The sequence below is a fragment of the Nematostella vectensis genome, chromosome 11 (assembly GCF_932526225.1).
Source record: "Nematostella vectensis chromosome 11, jaNemVect1.1, whole genome shotgun sequence".
In the NCBI taxonomy this organism is placed as follows: domain Eukaryota; kingdom Metazoa; phylum Cnidaria; class Anthozoa; order Actiniaria; family Edwardsiidae; genus Nematostella; species Nematostella vectensis.
This window is the reverse complement of record NC_064044.1, coordinates 2,544,212-2,561,236: the sequence shown is the minus strand read 5'-3', so window position 1 is coordinate 2,561,236 and position 17,025 is coordinate 2,544,212. Positions and strand designations below refer to the sequence as shown.

The following is a 17,025-nucleotide window of genomic DNA, read 5'->3' as shown; positions in this document are numbered from 1 at the left end:
GAAGGAAGAAGAAAATGTCCTTTCAAAGGATGTTTCAAGAACCCAAAAAAATTGCACAACCATTTAAGGGAAACTCATAAATTAAAAAAAACTGACCAAAAATATAAACTTTTCTTGCTTGTAGCACCATTTCATAAAATTACACAAGATGATTGCACACCGAGTTCTTCACATGTTTAATAGTACATAAAATGTAAAAACTTCGTCAAAAGCCCCCATTTCTCGATAGTTATCTCGGGGGGTGGGGGGCATTGAGATTCATTGTGTTAGATGCCATTATGCATGATAACGAGAACCACATGATGCTAATTAACCCTTCTTTTTTTGGAATTTCGCAGTTGTAATGGCTCCAAGACCGAAAAAATGCTGCCCCTGCTGTGAGACGGAAGTAGTCCACTTACCGCGACACTTGAGAAACGTGCATGAATGGCCTGAAGCGACAATTAAAAATTATGATTCCAAAAAAAAAACGGGAGAAGGAAGAAGAAAATGTCCTTTCAAAGGATGTTTCAAGAACCCAAAAAAATTGCACAACCATTTAAGGGAAACTCATAAATTAAAAAAAACTGACCAAAAATATAAACTTTTCTTGCTTGTAGCACCATTTCATAAAATTACACAAGATGATTGAACACCGAGTTCTTCACATGTTTAATAGTACATAAAATGTAAAAACTTCGTCAAAAGCCCCCATTTCTCGATAGTTATCTCGGGGGGTGGGGGGCATTGAGATTCATTGTGTTAGATGCCATTATGCATGATAACGAGAACCACATGATGCTAATTAACCCTTCTTTTTTTGGAATTTCGCAGTTGTAATGGCTCCAAGACCGAAAAAATGCTGCCCCTGCTGTGAGACGGAAGTAGTCCACTTACCGCGACACTTGAGAAACGTGCATGAATGGCCTGAAGCGACAATTAAAAATTATGATTCCAAAAAAAAAAACGGGAGAAGGAAGAAGAAAATGTCCTTTCAAAGGATGTTTCAAGAACCCAAAAAAATTGCACAACCATTTAAGGGAAACTCATAAATTAAAAAAAACTGACCAAAAATATAAACTTTTCTTGCTTGTAGCACCATTTCATAAAATTACACAAGATGATTGCACACCGAGTTCTTCACATGTTTAATAGTACATAAAATGTAAAAACTTCGTCAAAAGCCCCCATTTCTCGATAGTTATCTCGGGGGGTGGGGGGCATTGAGATTCATTGTGTTAGATGCCATTATGCATGATAACGAGAACCACATGATGCTAATTAACCCTTCTTTTTTTGGAATTTCGCAGTTGTAATGGCTCCAAGACCGAAAAAATGCTGCCCCTGCTGTGAGACGGAAGTAGTCCACTTACCGCGACACTTGAGAAACGTGCATGAATGGCCTGAAGCGACAATTAAAAATTATGATTCCAAAAAAAAAAACGGGAGAAGGAAGAAGAAAATGTCCTTTCAAAGGATGTTTCAAGAACCCAAAAAAATTGCACAACCATTTAAGGGAAACTCATAAATTAAAAAAAACTGACCAAAAATATAAACTTTTCTTGCTTGTAGCACCATTTCATAAAATTACACAAGATGATTGCACACCGAGTTCTTCACATGTTTAATAGTACATAAAATGTAAAAACTTCGTCAAAAGCCCCCATTTCTCGATAGTTATCTCGGGGGGGTGGGGGGCATTGAGATTCATTGTGTTAGATGCCATTATGCATGATAACGAGAACCACATGATGCTAATTAACCCTTCTTTTTTTGGAATTTCGCAGTTGTAATGGCTCCAAGACCGAAAAAATGCTGCCCCTGCTGTGAGACGGAAGTAGTCCACTTACCGCGACACTTGAGAAACGTGCATGAATGGCCTGAAGCGACAATTAAAAATTATGATTCCAAAAAAAAAAACGGGAGAAGGAAGAAGAAAATGTCCTTTCAAAGGATGTTTCAAGAACCCAAAAAAATTGCACAACCATTTAAGGGAAACTCATAAATTAAAAAAAACTGACCAAAAATATAAACTTTTTTTATGCATAGCAAAATTTATAGACAAAAAAAAAAAAAAAAAAAAACAGAACCAAAACACCTCAAGAAGAAAAAGAACAAGAAAAGAAATAGAAGAAATAGAAGATGTAGGTGACGAAGATGACACTGGAGATCTGAAAGAGAAGATTAGTAATATGGTGGTGATGGTGATGGTGGTAGTGATGATGGTGGTAATGATAGTGATGGTGGTGGTGATAATGATAGTGATGGGGATGGTGATGATAGTGGTGATGAGTTATTCCGCATAGTTATTCCTGCAATCAAAAAACACAGCTGCCCCTGCTGTGATAGTGAAGTCGTCCACTTGCTTCGCCATTTAAGGAATGTCAACAAATGGACGGTAGAGGCTAAAAGATATTTTCTACAAGTAAGGGCAGGACCAGAAGACGGTCGAAGAAAATGCCCCTTTAAAGGGTGCCTTAAAAAACAAAAAAGACTTCATAATCACCTAAGAGAGACACACAAAAAAAAGGCGATCAGCATTATGAACTTTTTTTTCTGGACGAGATGCGAGATGTGGATTCTCGCAGTTGTTTATTCACATAATCAACAGTATAAACTTTTCTTGCAAAGAACAAGTACATAATGTCTCATTTTGTAGCAAAACTTCCAATACCTTCGCCAAATTGTTTACATTTTTTAAGGCGTACTGTGACAGATAAACTTCAAATCATTTGACTAAAAAGAAACCTGATTGGCTGGAAGGGAATCCCATAAAATGATGTTAGCCGTGATTTGCTTACTTCTTATCGGGCAGTGGAATGGTTTCCTCAAGTGATTTAAACTCACTACAACTCAACACAACTTGAAAATGGCGAGATGTCCATCAATTGCCTGAAGGGACAATTGAAAATTATGTTTTAAAAGACAAAAAGGGAGAAGGAAGAAGAAAATGCCCTTTTAAAGGGTACCTTAAAAAAACAAAAAGACTTCATAATCACCTAAGAGAGACAAAATACGAAAAAAGGCGATCAGCATTATGAACTTTTTTCTGGACGAGAGGCGAGATGTGGAGAAGAGGAAGAAGATAGGAAGAAAAAGAAAAGAGGAGGAAACGAAAGAGAGAAAAAGAGATATCAGTACGCTACAGTAAGAAACACTCACGTCCAAAGGTATTTGGTGGAGCTGGGAACACTGCTGATCCCACTGCTACCCCTGCCAAGCGAGTCAAGGTTCTTTCTCAGAAGATTTTGACTAGCAAGTTCTTGTAGCAACGTCACTGTTGTTGATATAGGAAAACTTAATGGGTTTCCCATCAACACCAAATACACCGCATGTATAGAAATTGTGGGGTAGTAATCAATGGTATGCATGTTAAAAATGAGATTATAAGGTTAGTTGCTGTTAGGTTGCGAGAATAGGTGATGTCACTGGCTCTGTTAGCAATATAAAGCATTAATATGAGATATTATGTGGATTTTAATATACATACCAGTTGACCTTTAATCTGTGAGAACAGTGACGTCGACTCTGATGTATGCAGGGTTAGTGGTGTATAATTGAATAAAATATTTTAAAAAAATTATAGTAAATTCTATAAAAAGGTTTAAAACCTTGATATGTATAATAAATAAATTTATTGTTTTTTTCTGAATAGAAAACTTGTGGTGTTAGATTTATATCTGAACAAATCTAGTAGTTAATTAATAATTTTTATTGTAACTTTTGATGCAATAGGACATTTGTATAAAGTTGTATAAAATATATGTATAATATTTCGTTTCTACTTTTAGAACTTAAGTGAGATTAATATTTCGTTCTTCTCAGAATATGACATATAGTTGTAAATAAACAATTATTGATGTAATTGTTCAAAATGTTACAGGACATTTGTAATAACTTTTATAAATTATATGTATAATATTTCGTTTTTATAAAAAAATAACTGATATGAAATAATATATTTCTTTCTAAATATGAAATTTAGTTGTAAATAAATAATTCTTGATAAATAATTCGTGATGTTACTTTGGTAATATGTATAATGATATTTGTAATAATATTTATAAATTCGTTCTTACTTTTTTAAAACAACTGAAGTGGAATATCATATATTGTTTTTTTCTAAAATATGAAATTTAATTGTTAATAAATAATTATTGATGTGATAATTGTAATATGTAAAAGGGCGTTTAGAATAATATTCGAAATTTCGTTCTATTTGGTTCTATTTCATTAGGGTTTGTAAAATGAAAAGCTTTTGTACAGTAGCTTAATATTATAAAATTGGTTCGATAATATAGGTTTCTTAGATTATGTGATATGTATGAAACATATCGAAAAATACCAGTATTGTAAAGATAGCTCTTAAAATTATTGTTGTTATATATTCATGTAGTAAATTAGTTAGAATTATTCATAAGTAATGCGTAAAATAAAATAATTAATTTAAGAATCTGTAGGTCTGTCATTACCATTAAAATATAGCCATTTTTGTTATACAAATCAAAATAAAAACAAATTTCTTTTTTTTTATCTAGATTGTTCATAATAAAAATAATTTGTCTTTTTGTAGCCTGCCCATTGCTGTGATAATATAATCCAATTAGTGATGATGTCTTGAGGTCCGCCATTTCCAAGTAAGATGAGTATAAGTTTAAAAGTTCCAGAGAAGTACTGGACTGCGGTACTGTTTGAGATGCCGAATTCCCAACCATGCCAAAATTAAAACCATGCCAAATCCAAGACCATGCCAAAATTAAAACCATGCCAAATCCAACACCATGCCGAATTTAAAACCATGCCAAATCCAAGACCATGACAAATTCTACGACAAGAGGGTCAAATTTCTAAGCAAAGTTGAAAGTTGAATTTGTAAAGTAGAACAATTGAAAGGACAGCATTGCATGTAAAATGAAAATCATATCGAAAATACGCAACCATGAACTTTGGCGGAGATAGGACGCCATAGATTTCAGCTTCACATATTCAATTAATGTGGTAGATTTTGCTCCACATATTAAATAATTGTGGTAGCCGGCCATGTCGGTCAGCCGGCCATGTCGGTCACGTTTTAAATGTGCTCCGTCTACTTGACCTTTAAACCTCCCATTTCTACTCATGGCCATTCGAATCTCGCTCACCATCTTTGTGCTGTGTCTGGCCTTGTTCAGAGCCATCAATGGAACAAGGTTATGTTCGACAACGCCGAATTTTAAAGGATTTCCATCCAAGTTCAAGCATGGCTTTGAGGTCACTCAAGCAAACACGGTCGAGGTTGCATTTGCATCTATTAAGTCTATGTCACGCTACCGTCACACACCACCATCAAGATTAAATCTGAATAATTCGTCACGCGTCATGCAATTACTGTTGATAATTGCCTCCGACTGTTCGATGATGAACCCTGGCCCCGTCAAACACCCTTGCGGCGCTTGCGGAAAGCCTACGAAGTCAAACCAAAAGGCAATATGCTGCGATGAGTGCGGACATTGGATGCATGCTAAATGTATTTACATGTCTTGTGAATCGTACCAGAGATACGTTGATGAGTCGAAGCTAACATGGATCTGTAATATATGCACTTTTCCAAATTTTTCCTCGGGACATTTCGTAGAAGACACAAGATTGATCGAAGAAAACAGCTTTGCTCCTCTTGCAGATTCATCTTTAGAGGGCACATCGATGAATGGAGCAAATGATTCTGACCTGCTCGAGCCGCCACGCTGTATATCTTCGAGTACACCCGTGCGGCCTACTCGCCGTGGACCTCGCAATCCTGCAAAGCTAACGTGCATGGAGATCAATTGCAATAGTATCCAAAGCAGTGAAAGAGCAGCTATCTTTGCTAGCCATGTCTCAACACACAAACCCGACATCATATTTGGTTGTGAGTCAAAGCTGTCACCCGAAGATCCTACAGCGGCGAGTTTCCCATCAGATTATAACGTTTTTAGAAAGGAACGTTCTGGTAGCGGAGGAGGTGGAATTTTCATCGCTGTGAAACATGATATTCCGTCGTACGAGCTACCAGACATAACCACAAACCCAGAGGATGAGTCTCTGTGGGCAGCAATCCGTTGCGCCAACAAGAAGACTGTCTATATATGCGCGTTTTACAAGCCCCCTGATGCTCCTGCTACCCGTCTGGATTTCCTACAAGAGTCTATTTTTAAGGTCTTTTCGCAAAACAAGAAATCCCACCCAAACATCGTAATAAGTGGCGATTTTAACTGTGGCGACATAGACTGGCGTAATGATCCACCATCTATTACAAATCACTCAACAGCATCTATGATGCAGAAACTGTTAGACCTGATTTCGAATAACGCCCTCATTCAGCATGTTACTAAACCGACACGCCCAGTTTCTCTAAAGACATTGGACCTTGTGATATCATCCACACCAGCTCTTGTATCTGATATTACAATCCATCCAGGGATGAGCGACCATGACATCGTAAAGTTTAACATCAACACTAAAACCAGGCGGATAAAGACCCCCCCACATAAAGTGTACCTCTATAACAAGATGGACCTTGCGGCCCTTAAGCGCGATGTGGCTAAATTGTCAGAAGATTTCACTCTTTGTTGCGAGGAAAGATCTTTGGAGGAAAATTGGTCCTTCTTTGAAGACCGGTTGAAATCTGCAGTGGAATCGCATATCCCATACAGGTTCACAAAATCTAAAACATCTCTGCCTTGGATAACACAGTCAGTCAAACGTCAAATACGAAAGCGTGACCGCCTTCTATCTAAAGCATTGAAAAGTAACAACAAAAACTCCCAAGCTTGGCGCAATTATCGTCACCAGAGAAACCATGTAGTGAAATTACTCAAGGCAGCCCATAACCACTACTTGAATACAGTGATTGGTGGAAGCCTGGGGTCAAATCCTAAAAAGTTTTGGAGCCATGTCAAGCACTCTAGGACAGAGAGTCGTGGTATTCCCACCTTGCGCCAAGGGAACTCAATGTTTATTTCAGATAAGGACAAGGCAGAGGCATTGAACAAGTATTTTGAGAGTGTTTTCACTATGGACGATGGTGTCGTTCCCGACCTTGACCCTCCAACATGTCCCAAAATTAGTGATATTACCATTACTCAGGCTGGCGTATTTAAACAGCTAGCTGGTTTGAATGTAAACAAAAGTAATGGTCCTGATGGCATCTCGCCTCGCGTGTTACGAGATCTGGCAAAGGAACTATCTGGTGTACTGTGCTTCATTTTTAATCAAAGCTATCAAGAGGGAACTTTGCCAAAAATCTGGCTAAACGCAATGGTCGTACCGGTGCACAAGAAGTCAGCCAAAGACCAACCACAAAATTACCGCCCAATTTCTCTTACATGCATCTGCTGTAAGATTATGGAGCACATTGTTCTTAGCCACCTGAACAAGCATCTAGCAGCCAACAACATACTGTCTATCTTCCAGCATGGTTTTCGGCAAGCACTATCTTGTGAGACTCAGCTAGTCCTCACATTCCACGACTGGGCAACTACATTAAACCATCATGGCCAAGTGGATGCTTTACTATTAGATTACAGTAAAGCCTTCGATAAAGTGTCGCACTCAAAGCTCCTCAAGAAGCTTTCTCATTATGGCATCGAGGGGAAGACACTAGCATGGGTATCTGGCTTTTTGAGAAACAGGTCCCAGTACGTGGTAGTCAATGGATCCCACTCTAGCAAAGTGCATGTAACATCAGGCGTTCCACAGGGCTCCGTTCTGGGACCAACTCTGTTCCTACTGTATATAAATGACATCTGTGAAGCATCGAAGTCCCAGGTCAGACTCTTCGCAGATGATACGATCATTTATCGCCCAATCTCTACAACGGATGACCATACAGCACTCCAAGAAGATCTGGACGGTGTTTATAAATGGTCATCGGTATGGCAAATGGAATTTAATGTGACAAAATGTTACTTACTATCAGTAACGAAGAAGAGAAAACCATCAACATACGTGTATACTGCAGACGCGAAGCCCTTTACTCAAGTGGCAGACCAAGACTATCTTGGAGTAAGATGCAATAAACAACTACGCTGGGGCCCCCACTGTTCCAAAATAGCGACGAAGGCTAACAAAACCCTCGGCGCGATTAGAAGAACTTTGAAACCCTGCGAGCCTGCAGTAAAAGAACGTGCTTATTTATCGCTCGTACGACCATCACTGGAATATGCCTCAGCGGCATGGAGCCCTTATACAGACACAGACGTAAATAGATTAGAACAAGTACAAAAGAACGCAGCCAGATTTGTAACAAACAACTATAGTTTCCAAGCTAGCTCCACAGAGCTTGTGAAACAACTAAAATGGGATACGCTTGAAACTAGAAGACTATTCCACCAGTCAGTTCTAATGTTTAAATTCTATAACAACCTTGTGGCCTGCCCTCTCCCTACTTCTGTTTCTCAACCGTCATATAGAGTCACTAGGAGGCATAACCATAGTTTTTTGCAACTACAGTCTAATATTCTATCCTATAATTATTCCTTTTTTCCAAGAGCTATAAGAATCTGGAACTTACTTCCAAGTAACGTTGTCAATCAAGTAACCCTAGAGGCATTTAAAACAGCCGCTCTGCCGGCCATCAGGCAGCTAAAGGTGCCTTCGCACCTACGCCGGCTTTAAAGCTGACCAACCCTCCCATTACTAGCGTAAGCTATATATACATGTGTATAGGGAGTATTTATTTAAGTATTTAGGTAGATTTAAGCTCCACATATTCAATCAATGTCGTAAATTTAAACTCCCTATATTCAATCAGTGTTATAGCGGAGCCCCATAGGTATAGAAAAATGGTATATAACCAGATAACTATGTGAGTGAGTTTTTTGGTCATCGCGCGGGAGCCCTGTGGTTCTTCCTCGCTGCCGCCTGCCTGCCCGCGCAATCTATGCAGAGCTTCTGGAATTACGCGCTTGTGCGGAAGCGCGTAATTTGGCTTTGTCCGCGTAATCCTTGTAATCCACAAATTTCCACGTAAACCCGCGTAATTTGGCTAAATTTTGAAAGACAAAACATTTAAGTGCACAGCTGATGTGTTATTTTAGAGTTCTTACCCTTATTTCTAGTAAAAAAGAGAGATATTTTTTGTAAGAGTGCGATATTTCTAACTGAATTTCAAAAACCAATAAAATGACTAGGAGTTCTTTGCTAAACCGTGAAGGCCTAAGACTAATAATAAATTACCTTTTTTGATTGGCTTGTGGCTAGAAGCCGATGAAAACTCGCCTAAGATATTTTCGCGCACAAAAATTACCTTTTTAAAGTTAATTTTGTGCTTTCCTTCGGTACAAAATGTAGTTTGGGCGTAACAGTTTAATTTAGCGCGTAATTCAGTAAAGAATCCCGCAAAATCTTCTTTTTAAAGAAAAATGTATTGCAAAATCCCGTGTAATTTAGCGCGTTATGATTGATTTTCCACGTAATTTAGCCAAGAACCCTGCGTAATTTTGAGTTTTTTTCCGCATAATTCCAGAAGCCCTGTCTATGTAACCACGCTTCGCTGACACGGTTGCCTTCACTTGAGAAAACACAAACTTCCAAACATCTAAGGATGTCAGTCATGGATCGCTTTAATCAATGAATCTACAATTTTCTCTGAGTCCGCTGTCGAATTTCGCTTCCAACAAACTGGTTATCACACGGGGGAAGATCGTTTACACTACCGATTAACAACAAAGTAGAGATGAAAGAAAGTCTAAGAAAGAAAGTCTTTACAAAAAGCCTAAAATATAAGAAAGGATCCATGTTCTAAAGACGAAGGAAGTCGAAGACAATAAAGCAGCAAAAGTATGATTATTAATGTTGGTCTCTCGCAGACTTGAAACAAATGAAACGGTATGTTTTTAAATCGTAAACTTATCAAATAATTTTATCGCTTCTGATCGTAGTTAGTAGACTATTGTTCTGATTGAGTACTTAACTTTTGATTTTTGTTTGGTAAGAACAATTTAAGTTTGTTTTGTAAATTCTTTCTGAGGGGAAAATATGTTTATTAGTTCGGCGTTATAAGTTTCTTTCACCTCAACAACTAGATTGCACTAATCCTCCTGAAAGGTCCTTACAAATTAAAATTGACATAAATAATAAATAAATAATAATGAATATTCAAACAAATGAATTAATAGAAAAAATAAATTAAAGCTGCTGCCTTGGTGTGGTGGTACCTTATAGAGGGTAAAGCTTCTGTAGCTGCTGCCTTGGTGTGGTGGTACCTTATAGAGGGTAAAGCTTCTGTAGCTGCTGCCTTGAAGGCTGGCAGAGAGCTAAAGTTAGGCGTTCCATAATCTGACTGCTCTGGGAAAGAATGAATATGGAAGGCTCGATGCCAGAGTGAACTTGGTGGTACATAAAATTCACTGAACTTGGTGGTACATAAAATTCACTGAACTTGGCGGTACATAAAATTCACTGAGCGTGGCAACCAGTGTGATTCTGACAAAAGTCAATATGGTGGTGGTGATGATGGTGGGTGATGCTGATGATAGTGGTGATGATAGTGGTGATGAGTGGTGATGATAGTGATGGTGATAGTGATGGTGATGACGATGATGAGAGCTAACAAATTTGACAGATAGTGCTTGTTGTCAATTAACACCTTGGCTACTAGATAATGCTCTGACAAAAGAAATAGATTAGTGCAGAGACACGAATAGGGAACTGTTCCTTATTCAAGTTAGTTTTCGCGAATAAGGAAATGTTATCTCCCAACGTCCGATTTCGTTTTATGACTTATCTGAATAAAGAATAGACTATGAAGAGGATTGTCGGTGTTTGCTCATCATTTCTCAATAAAGAAAATGAAATTTCATAACGCCCGATTTCGAGTGAACATGGCGGTACATAAAATTCACTGAACGTGGCAGTACATAAAAAGAGATGAAATGGCCATTAAATTAAATGGTTGTTATAAAAAAGTCTATGATAGATATTAAAGGGGACAATAACAGATTCAGAGGTAGTCTATAGTACTTTCATTGCTTTTCTTGTGAACCACAATAAAGTGGCCAACCCCTATCAAAAAGCTACTCGGCGCAGTCCCAGAGGTGATTGCAGAGGCATCACTATACTTCCCTTATATCTGAACTGTATTATCCCTGGTATTGTTCCTCGCCATTGAATTAGATTAGTCCTGACACCATTGTGTGAAGGCTATACATTATATTATTATTATTATTATTATTATTATTATTATTATTATTATTATTATTATTGTAAAAACTATGAAAAATATTTGGAATGTGCTGGCTCGGCCTTTAGGCAATGCCTAAATCTATATATTATAGTGGCAATCCATATAGTAAATGTCAGCTTTCCAGCATCAATAATTCGCCTTCAGCATAGCACAAAGGGGATCCATTAACCATTAACCCTAATCAAAAACACAATGTGAAAACAAAACACTCATTTTAGCATTAAAACCGGAATGTGTAAACAAAAATTATATTGAAAGCCGAAGGTGGCCATACATTCTATCAAAATAAAGCTAAAGGTGTGCATGTTCACATAAGAGAAAAGGAGTGGATAGCACCAAGATAGCTACGGTTTAGAAGATATTGACCATCTGTGTTCAAATGAACCCAATCGAGCAAGTAAGGATTGTGAACATGTTTTGAAAGACCAAGGTGGAACCACCACAATACCCCTGGCATACCATCGAACATGGCACGAGCCATGCGGCTCAGAATAACGACTTTGACATTAAAATTATATCGCTGTCATGATAATTATCTCCCTGTGGGATTAACCACGAAACAACAACCAAATCGACCGAGTAATCCTCTGGTAACCATTGTACAAGATTATCGATTTCAGAAGCAACAACCTACGGTACCGAAGCGGTTAAGTCGTTTGTCCCAATTTCTAAAATCACAACCTGTGGTGAAAAACGAGCACATAACTTAGATCTTATAGAATCAATTTCTTGACCATGCATCCTCCAACACCACACAACCGAAGGTCAATCCTGTGATTCAACCCAAAAAGCGCGTCCGTCCTGACATCGAAATGCCCCACTAAGTCGACCTTAAGACAAGTGCCCTTAAAGCATGACTCTAGGTTTTCCAGACATAATAGCTAACCTTCAAAAAGCGGTGGGAAACAGCGATTTACCTGTATCTTCACGGGTGAATAGCCAGGACGGAAAGGACACACATGTGCAAAAGCTGTCTCATGGATCCCTCATGTACTCATGTCCCTCATCTCATGTTCCCGAGAGGGTTACCCAATGTAACACTCGCTGAGACACTATTTCACGAGTGTAATAAAAGAGACTAAGGAAAACCATAAAGCTCCTGAAGTATTTGTAGACAAGTAGTATATATATGATATATATATACAAATATTATAGCCTCTGTGAGAGTTGTCACCAAAGCGAAGATATCGCCTCCTCTAAACTATATCATTCCTACAGAAGTCAACCATAGCTACTCACTCCGGTCTGGCTACATGCATACCGATAGGTTTCAAGGAAATACAGACAGGTTTAATAATTTTGTTAGTGTGTGATTTCAGTAATATTGCATAAAGTATTGGCTTGCATGACCCTTCACTGTAATTCAGACTTTTGTCTGCGAGAGTGTCGTAATAAACGATTATTATTATTATTATTATTATTATTATTATTATTATTATTATTATTATTATTATTATTATTATTATTATTTTTATTATTATTTTTATATGATATATATACTAATTTTAAATACAAGTTCGTTCCAATTACAATTTCAGCTCGCAAGCCTTAAAAACTTTGTCCAATTTTTACAAGTTTCACCTAGGGTTAAAAAAAATGTTTGAACAAACTCACCTTTTTTAACGAGTTCCGTAACAGCACACAACGTGTTTCTTGGATCCTTTAAGTCCCACACTTTAGAGGCATCCTCTGTTTTAAAAACAACAAGTGTTGAATACCCCAGTCGGAGGTCACCTGCACTACTGCATAAGGGCACGATATCGAACTTTTCTGGCAATTTGATATTTATACAATATTTATCACTCATCTAAAATCGGATTTATATCAATATTCAAGGGGTTCTAGTATCAGATATTTAGTTGATATTATAACAAAGCTCACAAATCTAATTTCTGGTATTTATCAGATCTTATACCCTTAGAACTGCCGTTGGACCTAGATTGCATCTCATGACTTGAAAATATCAGATAATATCATAAGATTTACACATAGAAAGTCCATCTAATTACTGATATATATATCAGATATTTTGTCTTTAAAACTGCTGGTTGAACCTTGATTATTGCATATCACAACAAATGTGACAGTCACAGTAGATTTTGTAGTCGAATATCCGATAATATTGAGGGGTCCAGCAGAGAGGACAAAGGAATTTCTATAGATATCTAGTAGATTCTAATAAGATAATATCCGATGATATTGCAATATCGAGGGGTCTAGCAGAGGAAAGGGAGTATCTTAATAGAAATCTAGTAGATTCTAATAAAATAATCTCAGATAATATCACAATATCGAGGGAAGGAGAGAGGAGAGGAAAGGGGTCTAACCACTATCTAATAGCATGTGGAAAACAATGATAATATCCTAATCTCAATATCAGTGATAATGTTCGATATCGCTCCACTACTGTTTATCTCACACAACCTTTCGGCTAGTGTATTCCTAGTCTTTGAAATATTTTTTTTCAAAATAGCGTTCGTATTTTGTGAGATGTAGTTTCACTAAAGAACAGTAAGTTAAATATTTACGCCATTTTACGATGTTTGTATTAAAATATTACATATCAAAAAGAACCAAATGTATGGAAAACAAATTTATTTCGGAATAGATTTATGCCAAAATAGTTTGGATGGCAAAAAAGTACGGATTTTGTTGACAATACTCACCAGAGACATTGAATCCGCCATCTTTGCTCTAGTAGGGCGCACGCTAACTCGTGGTGACTTGTGGGACATCGCCATACCAGTCACCAGACCTCCTCAGATTTCAGCCAACCCCACCTTTTGCTCCACCACAGGCCCCACACTTGCAGGTGGCCCCACAAAACGCGGCCGTTTCCCCCACTATTCCTGTAATGCAATAGACATCCCAAACTGATAATTTAGCGTAGTAATTTCGCGTAGCCCGGCCAACGGGCTGACAAACAGAGAATAGACCAAATCGAATAAGAATTTAGCATTGCCCGAAAAAGCGGGCTAACCTGTAATGTAATAAACATCCCAAACAGACAATTTAGCGAAGAAATTTTGCGTAGCCAAGCCAACAGACTGGCATACAATAAATAGACCAAACTGAATTAGAATTTAGCATTGCCCGATATAGCGTGCTGACCTGAAAGGCACGAGATGAATAGACCAAACGTAATAGGACTGAATTAAAACTAGCATTGCTCAACCAAGCGAGCTAACATGCAAGAGACCAAACTGGTTAACAATAAGCTATCAAACAAGCACACAATAGGGAACATAAAACTCCGAACAAATAGGCTAAATTCGCAATAATTCTACATACAAACGGATACAAACCACATTCAGCTAATGAAGGGTCGCTTGGATGACTAATGATGTCGCTCCAAGGGAAAAGCGAGCAGCGAACGAGGAATGGAGGCAGAAACACGACAGAAAGACGAAAGGAAAGCCATATCTTCATCACAACGTGGAGGAATCTTATCTTGTGAAGCCATATGGAGCGAACTTGTAGAGCTGGGCGGAAGGCAGAGGAAGGCGACCTCGTGGCTTGCGAGCTCAAATGAGACTGAATTGCTTATGAGTTATTTCCTTAAACACGAGGTTCGCTATAAAAGGGAAAGCTCCTCCCACCCCCGGGTTCAAATTTGCAATTATAGCGGAGCCAGCGCATAGCTATAGAAATATGGTATAACTGTAACTGTGACTTGGTTTGTGGTCATCGCGCGGGTATCCTGTGGTGTCACAATCGATCCATCCATATCCAGTCAATCGTGCAACTCCCAGGCCCACTCGGTCTCACAAGGGGAATGTGATTTTACGCGTTTTTTGCCTCCTATCTTAACTAGAAAATAGTATTTATTGAGAAAGATGAGGATTTAAATAGGCTGATTGTGGTCGAGGGCTAAACAAGTCTTTGAGGAACCGTTTCGTCTGAAGAAACTGATAAGATAAGACGTACGAGTTGATAGTAAAATCTACCCGAGTTTTCGTGAATCCGCCCGTCTCGTTCTTCTTCAATTGTAAACAGCAGCTAAAAAGAGGATCAAAACAAAAAGGTAATGTTCTCATATTATTATTTAACAGGGAAATTAAACTGAAAACTTACACCAAAACAAAACGTTTTCTGACCGTAGCCTTAACTTGTTCATACAATTAAATTTCATACTTTAAATTGTTCATACAATTTGTGAACACAATTGTGTTGTCAAAAGTTATACTAAAATTCTTCCTTCTACAAATAAAGGCTTAGTTTAACGGCAAAAAAAAAAAAATGCTCAGTTGTATTGGACAAATAATCGATTGAGAACTATATCCGGCAATTTACCACATAGTGGAAAGCGAATGTTTTCGAGAACAACATAAGTAAGCTTAAGCTTAATATTTCGCAATCAGTAAGGCATCTAAAAATAATTTTCTTTCTCTATAGATTTCATCATAATTTTAAGATTCTAGAGTTCGAAAATGTGCCTTTAAGACTCTATAAAAATCTTTATTGAGATATACTGTGTCTGTTTTGGTTGATACGTATAAATTTGTTTTTGTTTCGGTCTCTTTCTTACCAAACTCTTAAGAGTTATGTGTAAACACTGTTTGAGACTTGAATAGTTTAATGCAATTCTTGCCAAGTGTTAGGGTTCGAGGCTGTAGCTAAGAAGTTTGTTTCAAAATATCCGCACTCAAACAGAACCAAAACCAACTGCCATGAACTTACTTGTCCACGTGATAAACTAGCGTACGCCATTTTCTGCGCGTGCTCTATTTTAAATTTTAACTTTCTTACGCTTACAGGAATTACAGCCTTGACCAAACTAATAATACACTAATAATAATTAAACAATACACAATAATAATAATTGTCCAGACCAACAGGGTCCAAAGTAAGTTCTTAATGATTCTTAAACACATATCCCTACACTTGCCTAGGGCCAAGTTACGTGCTTAGTAATTACATGATTTAGCTGGAATAGCTATGCAATGACAAGGATATCTTGGTCCCGGGGGAGGGACTCCACTATAATCAGATGGGGGTGATTGTTAATGGGAGAGCAACTTGGGTGTGGTCAGCACCTAAGAGATAGCAAATCGGGTGGGGTAGAAGGAGTTTTTTAACCCTTAGAGATAGCAGAATCGAAAACAACCCCCCACCCCAGGTAGCTATGAAATGACAAGGATACCTTTTTTTTCAGGTGAATAAAGCAAGGACTAAAGTATAGCTGTCATTATAGGCTGGCTGAAATGAAAGCAGATATAAATAAACGTTTTTCGTATTACTTTTTTGCTTAGTATAATTATATTCAATCAACACACATTCTTTCCCTATAGCCAACATAATCTGCTCTTGCTCTGCTGATACTTCCCTAAAGTCTGTGTGGATATAAGTCTTTAACTGTCAACAATTGACCATGTTATGATTTCTGATGCTTGAAGACCAGGTCTTCTGTACTTACTGCAAAGTTACTTACTGCAACTGTAATTAACTGCAAACTGATTGCATTATTCTCATGTGCATAGGTAACAACAATAAATACTATTTGCATATATAACAAAATGCTGGCTACACTGTTATTAGCAAATGTAGTCTTTTTTTCTTATAACTTTTCTATGCATTTGCTCAAATGGCTTGGCCCTCTACATGATTACTTATTATTCATGAACATGGTTCAAGAGAGACTCGTATGTAATAATGGCAGGGGAGAGGGCTTTGAATATTTAAAATATTTAAAATATTTGGTTGTTTGTTATTAGATGGAAGATGTTTTTAATACAGGATAAAAGAGAAAGGGTGGTGTACATTAAAAGGATTATTTGATTTATCAAAGATTTGTAGTTTGATACCGATGAATATAAGATTAGTAAAAATGTATCAAAGGGATT

The 17,025-nt window shown here is 37.6% G+C and overlaps 2 long non-coding RNA genes across 4 annotated transcripts; one reads left to right on the top strand and one right to left on the bottom strand.

The window, feature by feature from the left end:
• Positions 1–2,536: 2,536 nt before the first annotated feature.
• On the bottom strand, positions 2,537–14,688 carry LOC116613540. 3 transcript variants are annotated; one of them, XR_007314128.1, is made up of 5 exons: positions 14,488–14,688; positions 13,849–14,031; positions 12,797–12,871; positions 3,142–3,256; positions 2,537–2,871 (listed from the first exon to the last, which is right to left on the bottom strand). It is a non-coding gene; the product is annotated as an uncharacterized LOC116613540 (long non-coding RNA). The 3 variants fall into 3 exon arrangements; XR_004294197.2 differs by lacking the exons at positions 2,537–2,871; positions 3,142–3,256 and adding an exon at positions 6,936–10,242 and having other exon boundaries at positions 14,488–14,675; XR_007314127.1 differs by lacking the exons at positions 2,537–2,871; positions 3,142–3,256 and having other exon boundaries at positions 10,974–12,871; positions 14,488–14,675.
• Positions 14,689–14,828: 140 nt separating this feature from the next.
• LOC116613542 lies at positions 14,829–16,699 on the top strand. The gene is made up of 2 exons (XR_004294199.2): positions 14,829–15,206; positions 16,338–16,699. It is a non-coding gene; the product is annotated as an uncharacterized LOC116613542 (long non-coding RNA).
• Positions 16,700–17,025: the final 326 nt, after the last annotated feature.